The sequence below is a fragment of the Montipora capricornis genome, chromosome 11, assembly GCF_036669925.1.
Source record: "Montipora capricornis isolate CH-2021 chromosome 11, ASM3666992v2, whole genome shotgun sequence".
Taxonomy (NCBI): Eukaryota; Metazoa; Cnidaria; class Anthozoa; order Scleractinia; family Acroporidae; genus Montipora; species Montipora capricornis.
The window spans coordinates 32534364-32542758 of NC_090893.1; the positions used below are offsets into that span (position 1 = coordinate 32534364).

Genomic DNA, 8395 nt, shown 5'->3' on the forward strand with positions numbered 1-8395 from the left:
TTATGGGTGAGTGGACATCACTTCTGCCAAACGTTTACTAATGTATCTATAAAGGCAAAATTTGTTGATCCGCAAAAAGGAAGTCACAAATTGTCATTTTTTCTTAAGTGCTCATTTCCCATACGTCACATTGAAACCTTCATTAAAAGAGAATGTAAGTGATGAGGTCGAAAGACAATATCACGAAGGAATAAAAACAATACTTCAAGCCCTCTAGTAAGTAGTTCCTTCAACTGGCCGAGAACAGATGGACTCAATGAAGGGTCGTCGCGATTGGCCTCACAGGTTCCTGAAGCAACATTCAAAACAAACGCTAAAACATACCAGGCTTGTAAGAGCTTAGAACCCATGATTGCTATTTGCATCCGTCGAAGAAAACATGAAAACGTTAAAGCGTAAAGAATAAAATATGAACCAGGAAGGCTTGACGGGATATGACACAGCAACCCAAAAGAGTTAGAATCAAATCTCCTCAGTAACGGTCACCTATTGTATTCCAGTGAAATACTTGAATACCCCTTTTATAACTAGTAGCCTAACACCTTTCCAAAGCCAAACATTAACATTGACTCCTAGTCTCTTTAAAGGTTGACAGATTTTTTTTCATTTCTGAGGTGTGCCACGTAGAGATTAACCAATGCATCATTGAAATAGATGTTTAAAACATCAGTTGAGCCGCTGCTTTGTTTTGTTAGGATTTGTTAGTATTGAGCCCATGGTTCAGTAAAATTAAGCTATCTTCTCACTGTGCGCCTGCCTGCCTTGCTGACTGACTGACTCACTGACTGACTGACAGAGTGACTCGCTGACTTACTGACTTAATTCCTGACTGACCAACTGTAAACAAAATTCGATATTATTTGTCCACAAGAAACATGGGCAAAAGACGATTCATTAGTGTTTCAAGATTACAAAGTACATTTAACCGCACAGAACACAACAAGCAAGAGAGGTCGAGCAGGAGTATCGGTTTTTACAAAGAATAAACATTCAGACCTCGTTTCCCACATTAAAAGTGCATCTCCAAACATAATTTGGAATCGTCTAAATGGACATTTATTTGGTATAGAGTCCGACATTTATCAAGCGGCGGTTTATTTACCCCCACTTCAGTCTCAGCGAAAACTGAACAGGCGAAGACGTCCTAAGCGATTTAGAACAAGAAAGACACAAATTTTCCACAAAAGGCCAAAGAGGAAAAAAATACCAGAAAACGAATCTTAAATAGGTAATTAGGGCCCCCGGGGAGTAGGACGCTAATGATCAATTCACCCGGGGCACCAAAAGTGGGAAGAAAATTCCGCACGGCTGATTTCGTGACATTTTTTGGCAATGAGAATAAGAAACAGTCTCGAAATAAAATAAGTAAATTTATATCCAACTATTAACTTATAAAGAGATTACAAATGTCACTCGACTTACCATGAAAGGACATCAGCAAACTCAGTTTTATTTAAAAGTTTACGATATCTCAATGAATCGTTTTGGGCTCTCAGTGATCTCGAACTCAAATTTCCGTAAATATACTGCCTTTAATTAGCGGCTCGGGTCGTGGCATTTTCTTGAATCGATTGTCGGTCCAACTGCTCAGTCCTCCAACCTACGCTGAAACGCTTGCGAATTGCACTTAACGACAAAATATTGCATCCCCAATAAACTATGATAATGTAGATGTAATAAGATGGACTAAATAAGAACAAATCCTGATGGATGCCTCGGATAACTGATTTAAGGAAGGAAAAACGCATCGACGGAGAAAAGGAGGTTTCATATCATCGGCATACGAAACCTCCGTGTCTGCGCGCAGTGCATCTCGGTAGACAGAGAGTCTTTAAAGCCAAATGATAAGTAGGTAAGAGTGTATTACACAGGGCCTAATCATTGCTCACTTCAGCTGGAACATGCCTTGTTTACTCGTTTCCTTAAACATGAAAGCCTTCGTTTTCGCACTTCTGTGGGTCCACCTTACAGTGCTAACTGTTTCGTGCGATTGGAATGATATATCGCTCGATGGCGGACGGATGTTAATTTCCTGGAGTTACGATGCAGAGACTGACAAATTGAACCTTCAAATAAATGCTTCCACAGTCGGTTGGATCGGATTTGGTTTTGCTCTTTTTGCGCCAAATGGTATGCAAGATTATGATGTCATTCTTGCCGGCTATAAAAACGGAGCAGGATATATTTATGTAAGTTCTTGAAACTTTTATTTTGCGTCGTACCATATGAAGAAGCAGCTGCTATTTAGCCCCTGTTATTGCATCAGTGAAAATACCAAGGCAGTAATTCTTTCCACACTCTCTAAATGATCACACAAGGACCCATGTGTCTTCAGATGTTGTGTAATTCTTAACTCTGATCAAGGGGGCTTTTGATTGGCGATAATTTATAACACAGAATAATCGGACCCGTGAAGTTATTCAGACCGAGGTACCTTCGAACATATGCCAACTGTAGAGAGCCAATTTAAGTTGATAATTTTGCGGTGATGTTTTGTACGTTGACTTCGATATTATACGTCTTATAGTTGTTTTACACTTAACTCTGGTGAAGACGGTCCCCAGTAGAGAAGTGCATCCATATATTTTCCTGTTTGCTATCAGCTTTTCGGTATAACTTCTGTTGCAAGTTAAAGAAAACTATAACGCTCTACTCATGCTCGTACCCTCAATTAATAAATTAATACTGTACATTGGTATCATTTCTATTAATTTTGTTCCCCGTTAAGATGTTTGCACAACATTTTTCGATCGTAAACAAAATGCTGGTCCCCTTTGAGTACAGTTTTTTTACCACCTCCTTTGAGGCGCAATAACAGAAAAAGTTGCATTGCGGGAGTGCCAACCCTGAAAGCGGAACCATCGCATGATAGGGAACAATCAGTACCCTTCTGCGTTTTGAATCTTGAAAGCCTTAACAAAAACTAACAAGAGTTTAACTACTATATGGATTCAGAACATAGAAATCAATCTTCACTAACCCAGGATAATCAAATTTGACGAAAACTTCATTTTTTTATGGGTGAGTAAGCATACTCAATACTCATACTCATAGGGTTAACCTCTAGACTCTCCCTGTCGGAGACTATGTTATTGTTTTGCTTTTACAGACAAACGTTGTCAATATTTAGGGACAATTTCCAGGTGTGATTTTTTTAGACTTGTCAGATATGATTGACATGACCTTGAATGACCAAGCTTTATCCGTTTGAACCAATCGTAGCGCAGAGAATCTGTCGTAAAAAGAAGAGTTTCCCTTTAGGTGTTCAGAGTAGCTCTTTGCACACCCGATGTAAACGAGTGAATGCTAAAAGGAAAATAAACTTATAGTTAAACTCAGTCGACTTTATAGATTGAGGCTAAGTTTCGTTAGCCTTTGTTTTACCCCTAGTAAACGGGGCAAGGTTTACAAAATCCCTTTCAAATTTATGTAGTTATATTTGAGTTTGAATTTATGTAGTTACATCACTTCTGGAATGCCAAACGTTTACTAATGTATCTATCAAGGCAAAATTTCGCTGATCCGCAAAAAGGAAGTCAAAAATTATCATTTTTTCTTGAGTGCTCATTTCCCATACGTCACATTGACACCTTCATTAAAAGAGAATGTAAAATGAAGAGGTCGAAAAACAATGATCACGAAGGAATAAGCAATAGTTCAAGCCCTCTAGTAGTTCATTCAAGTGGCAGAGAGCAGATGGACGGAATGAAAGGTCGTCGCGATTGGTCTCACGGGTTTCCGAAGAAACATTCAAAACAAAGGCTAAAACATACCAGGCTTGTAAGAGCTTAAAACCCATGATTGCTATTTGCATACGTCGAAGAAAACATGTAAACCTTAAAGCGTAAGAATAAAATATGAACCAGGAAGGCTTGACGGGATATGACGCAGCAACCCGAAAGAGTTAAAATTAAATCTCCTCAGTAACGGTCACCTATTGTATTCAAGTGAAATACTTGAATACCCATTTTTTAACTAGTACGTAGCCTAACACCTTTCCAATGCCAAACATTGCCATTGACTCCTAGAGATCTTTAAAGGTTGACAGGATCATTTAATTTCTGAGGTGTGACACGTAGAGATTAACCAATGCATTATTGAAATAGATGTTTAAAACATCAGTTGAGCCGCTGCTTTGTTTTGTTAGGATTTGTTAGTATTGAGCCCATGGTTGAAATTAAGCTATCTTCTCACTGCGTGTCTGCCTGCCTTGTTGACTGACTGACTCACTGACTGAATGACAGAGTGACTCGCTGACTTACTGACTTAATTCCTGACTGACCAACTGTAAACAAAATTCGATATTATTTGTCCACAAGAAACATGGGCAAAAGATGATTCATTAGTGTTTCAAGATTACAAAGTACATTTAACCGCACAGAACACAACAAGCAAGAGAGGTCGAGCAGGAACGTTTCAGGAACGTTTTGATAACATGTGTTCTGGACGAACTGTGTGTATCTCTTAGTCTGTTTAGTCACGATTAAAGTTACTTGCGATACTACAAATTGGCGACGAGGATAAACAACAATCGGATAACATATCAAGATGAGTTTTGAAAGGTTTTCGTTGTCTCCAGTGAATTTAGAGCCGACAAACTTGGCAGATGAGTGCATGGAAGTTTGGGCTCGATGCCTTTCACAACTACCGAATTGCTACGAAATTAGTTCAAACAGGTACTCTTCTACATCTTGCTGGGACGGGAGTCCAACATTTGTTCTCGGGTTTGCCTGGAGAGAAAAAGAAATTTGAGGAAGTTAAACAAGCGTTGAGTGCACACTTTCAGCCTAAAAGAAACAAGTGGGCAGAGAGATACAAGTTTCGAAAACATGCTCAACTTCAACATGAATCATTGGATACCTTCATTGCAGAATTACGTATGTGTATGCTGAGTTTAACATGCAACTTCGGGGAAGTAGCTGATGATAATATCCTTCGTCAAGTATAGAGAAATGTTCTGACGGATATCTACGAGAAAAGCTACTACTACAAGGAGAGACTCTTACTCTGGAAAAAGCCCAGAAGCTCGGGAGAGCAATTGAATCTGCAAAGGATACGCAGCTACTTGGGGGACAGGAAGCCCGAAATTTGCCAGAAAAATCTAATGTTAATGCAGTCAAATCTTCAGTAAATAAAGCAAAAGAAAAAGCCTGCTTTCGATGTGGAAGAGCGGATCATGTTGCGAATGACGGAAGATGCGCAGCTAGGAATGCACAGTGCAGAAAATGTAAGAAGACTGGTCACTGCTGGAAGTATTGCAGATCAACAGAATCAGAGAACAAAGAAGATGTGAAGTTTGTCCAGCCAGTCCAGCAACAGTCAGATAAGTCTGTTATGTTCTCGGGCAAACAGACAACTGCACGTAAGATGGCGGATCAACGCGCTCTCTGTTGGTAGGCACTCTTTAAATCGAGCTTAGTGAAACGTTGTCCACCCCGCAGTTTCAAAAAGACATCCTCCGGGAGGGGAATTGGATACTGAGGGACGTGAAGCTGGGGGTTGACAGTAACCGCATAATCACCACAAGAGCGTGTAGTTCCATCTGCCTTGGGAACATGAACCACTGGGGTAGCCCATTCACTGAACTCCACCAGTTCGAAAATGCCTTCTGACTCAAGACGGTCGTATTCAGCTTCAACAGCTTCCTGAAGAGCATAGGGGACAGGACGAGCCTTGCAAAACTTGGGACGTGCGTCAGGTTCAAGCTCTAGTTTGCCTGTGATTCCTTTGACGGTTCCGAGGCCTGGTTTGAAAACGTTAGGGTGATTCTGGATAGTTGTGCGCAACTGGGAAGCCACGCCCTGTGGGAGGTCTGTCTCCGATACGCGAATATTGCAGATCTTCGTCCAGTCGAGTCTTATTTGGGACATTCAGTCTCTTCCAAAAAGGGATGGGCCTGAGCCTTCAACAACAAGAAGGGAGACTTCGGCGCTCTGGTCTTAGTACTTTAGGTGTGCAATAAGTTGCTCGTGTACCGTGAGTGGGTGTCCTGTGTATGCACGTAGGCGAGTATTGGACGGCATGAGGGGTGTGCCACTGAAGTGTTTCTTGTAAGTTGCTTCTGAAATAACTGAGACGCCTGCACCAGTGTCTAATTCCATTAAAGGGGAGGTGCCGTTCAGTTCAACGGGTATCAAAATACCTTGCTGGCCTGAGCTCAGAGTGTACAGCGAGAAGGAAAAAGGATCAACCGAATCATCGAGAGAACTAGTTTGAGGGGGTTCTGATCCTTCCAGCTGATGCACTTTCTGAGGTTTCCCTTTGCATGCCTCCGAGATGTAACCAACCTTACCGCAAGAATGACGCGTGTAGTTTCTGTATTTACACTGAGAACGTGGGTGCCCTGTTTTTCCACAGCTCAAAATGTTGCTTCCTGAGGAATTGAACTTGCCTCGCTTGCCAGGACCCTTACGACGCTGGGTAGGCGGAAAACTGCGACGATTACCAGAGTCGACTTTGTTAACAGAAGCCGAACTTTCTTGCGAGAACGCAGCAACATCCTTTTCGGCAACTTCGGCGCCGAGGGCAACCTTCAGTGCTGCATCGAAAGTGTGTTCCTCGGTTAGCAGTTTCTTTTGTGTCTCCTTTCTGCAAAGACCACAGACAAAACGATCGCGTTAAGCTTCATCCAGGTGAGTGCCGAACTGGCAAGTTGAAGCCAGATGTTTCAGGTTAGCAACGAACGCTGTGACACTCTCGCCTTCACGTTGTGTACAATTGTGGAATCGGTATCTTTCGGCGATAACAAGTTTCTTCGGTGCGAAATGATTCTTTAGGATAGTGGTGAGCTGTGCATACGTTTTCTCAGAAGGAGGAGTCGGTGAGCAGAGATCCGAAAGGACATCGTAGGCCTTGGCGCCAATGACAGAAATTAGGATTGCTCTTTGTTTGTGTGACTCGGCAGAATCGGTGGGAACACTGTTTGCCATGACATATTGTTCCAGTCGCTCTAGGTAGCGGTTGATACTTGTAGTAACTGAATTGAACTCCTCTATTTTGCCAAGGCTGGGCATGGTCGCTCAAATCCTCGTCGCCAGAAATATTATGTTCTTGGGCAAACAGACAACTGCACGTAAGATGATTAATCAAAGAGCACATGGGTTTTACAATAACCGCATACATACTGCAGGTTCAGTATGAATTACTGACACTATAACAAATGTAACGATACACTATAACAAAGTCTAACTATGAATATATTTATTATATTACCAACAATGAGGGGATGGGTTTTGAAGCAGATGTTGAAATCAATGGTAAACTTGTTCAAATGATGATCGACACTGGTTGTGCTAAGACCTTGATTCTGAAACAATGGTTTAGAGACAACCTGAACACTCCACTTAACCCAATCAATGTCAAGTTTTCAGCTTTTGGTGGAGGGGATCTCAAGTGTTTAGGAGTATTTGATGCTAAACTGAGATGTAATGATATGGAAGTAATGGAGCCAGTGTATTTGATCGATGTGGAAGGCCCCCCCCCCTTGTTGAGAAGAGGCGCCCTGTCCACCCTCAACCTTGTGGAAGTCCATGCAGTAGGGGAAAGCCCAACCCAGGAGAGGGAGAGGATTTATCAGGAGTATAAGAATCTCTTTACGGAAGAGCTCGGGGACTTTAAGAATTATGAGTACAAAATTAAAATCAATTCAGATGTTCCTCCCAAGGTACAAAAGCAAAGGCCAGTCCCAGCACCCGTAGAGGAGCGACTCAAACAAGAAATAGAATGAATGATTCAAGACGATGTGATTGAGGAAGCAAGAGGAGCATCGTGGACATCACTTGTGCAGATTGTTTACAAGGGGAATGGGGAATTGAGAGTGTGTTGATCTCGGAGAAGCCAATAAAGCAGTGATAAGGGAGTGGTTCCCAATTCCTAGAATCCAAGACCTGTTTCGGCAACTGAGTGGGACTCGGATGTTATCGACTCTGGATCTAAGGAAAGCATATTGGCAAGTCCGTCTAGCGGAAGAATCTAGAACATTACATCGTTCATGGCCGCAGGTAAAGTGTATCAGTTCAAAAGGCTGCCCTTTGGGCTTGCATCAGCACCAGAGGTGTACCAAAGGGTCATGAGCATAGTATGTGAAGGGTTATCAGTTTTGCTTAGCTATTTTGATGATGTTGTGGTGTATGGGTCAACACCAGAAGAACACTGGAAGAATCTTCGCGCAGTTATGGATAAACTTCAAGTGTCTGGCCTTCGTCTCAATGCAGACAAGTGTGCCTTGGGCATGTCTGAACTGAAATTTCTAGGAAACATCATCTCCACTGAGGGCATTAAGCCTGAGCCAGACAAGGTAAAAGCAATTGAAGATGCACCAGTACCTCGAGATCAAGCTGAGCTGAGATCATTTCTAGGAAGTATTGCATACCTTACACAGTTTGTTCCCAACCTT

The 8395-nt window shown here is 42.0% G+C and overlaps 1 pseudogene; it reads left to right on the forward strand.

Moving 5' to 3' along the window:
- Positions 1-4548: 4548 nt before the first annotated feature.
- Positions 4549-7726, forward strand: LOC138023401 (uncharacterized; annotated as a pseudogene).
- The last annotated feature ends 669 nt before the right edge of the window (positions 7727-8395 follow it).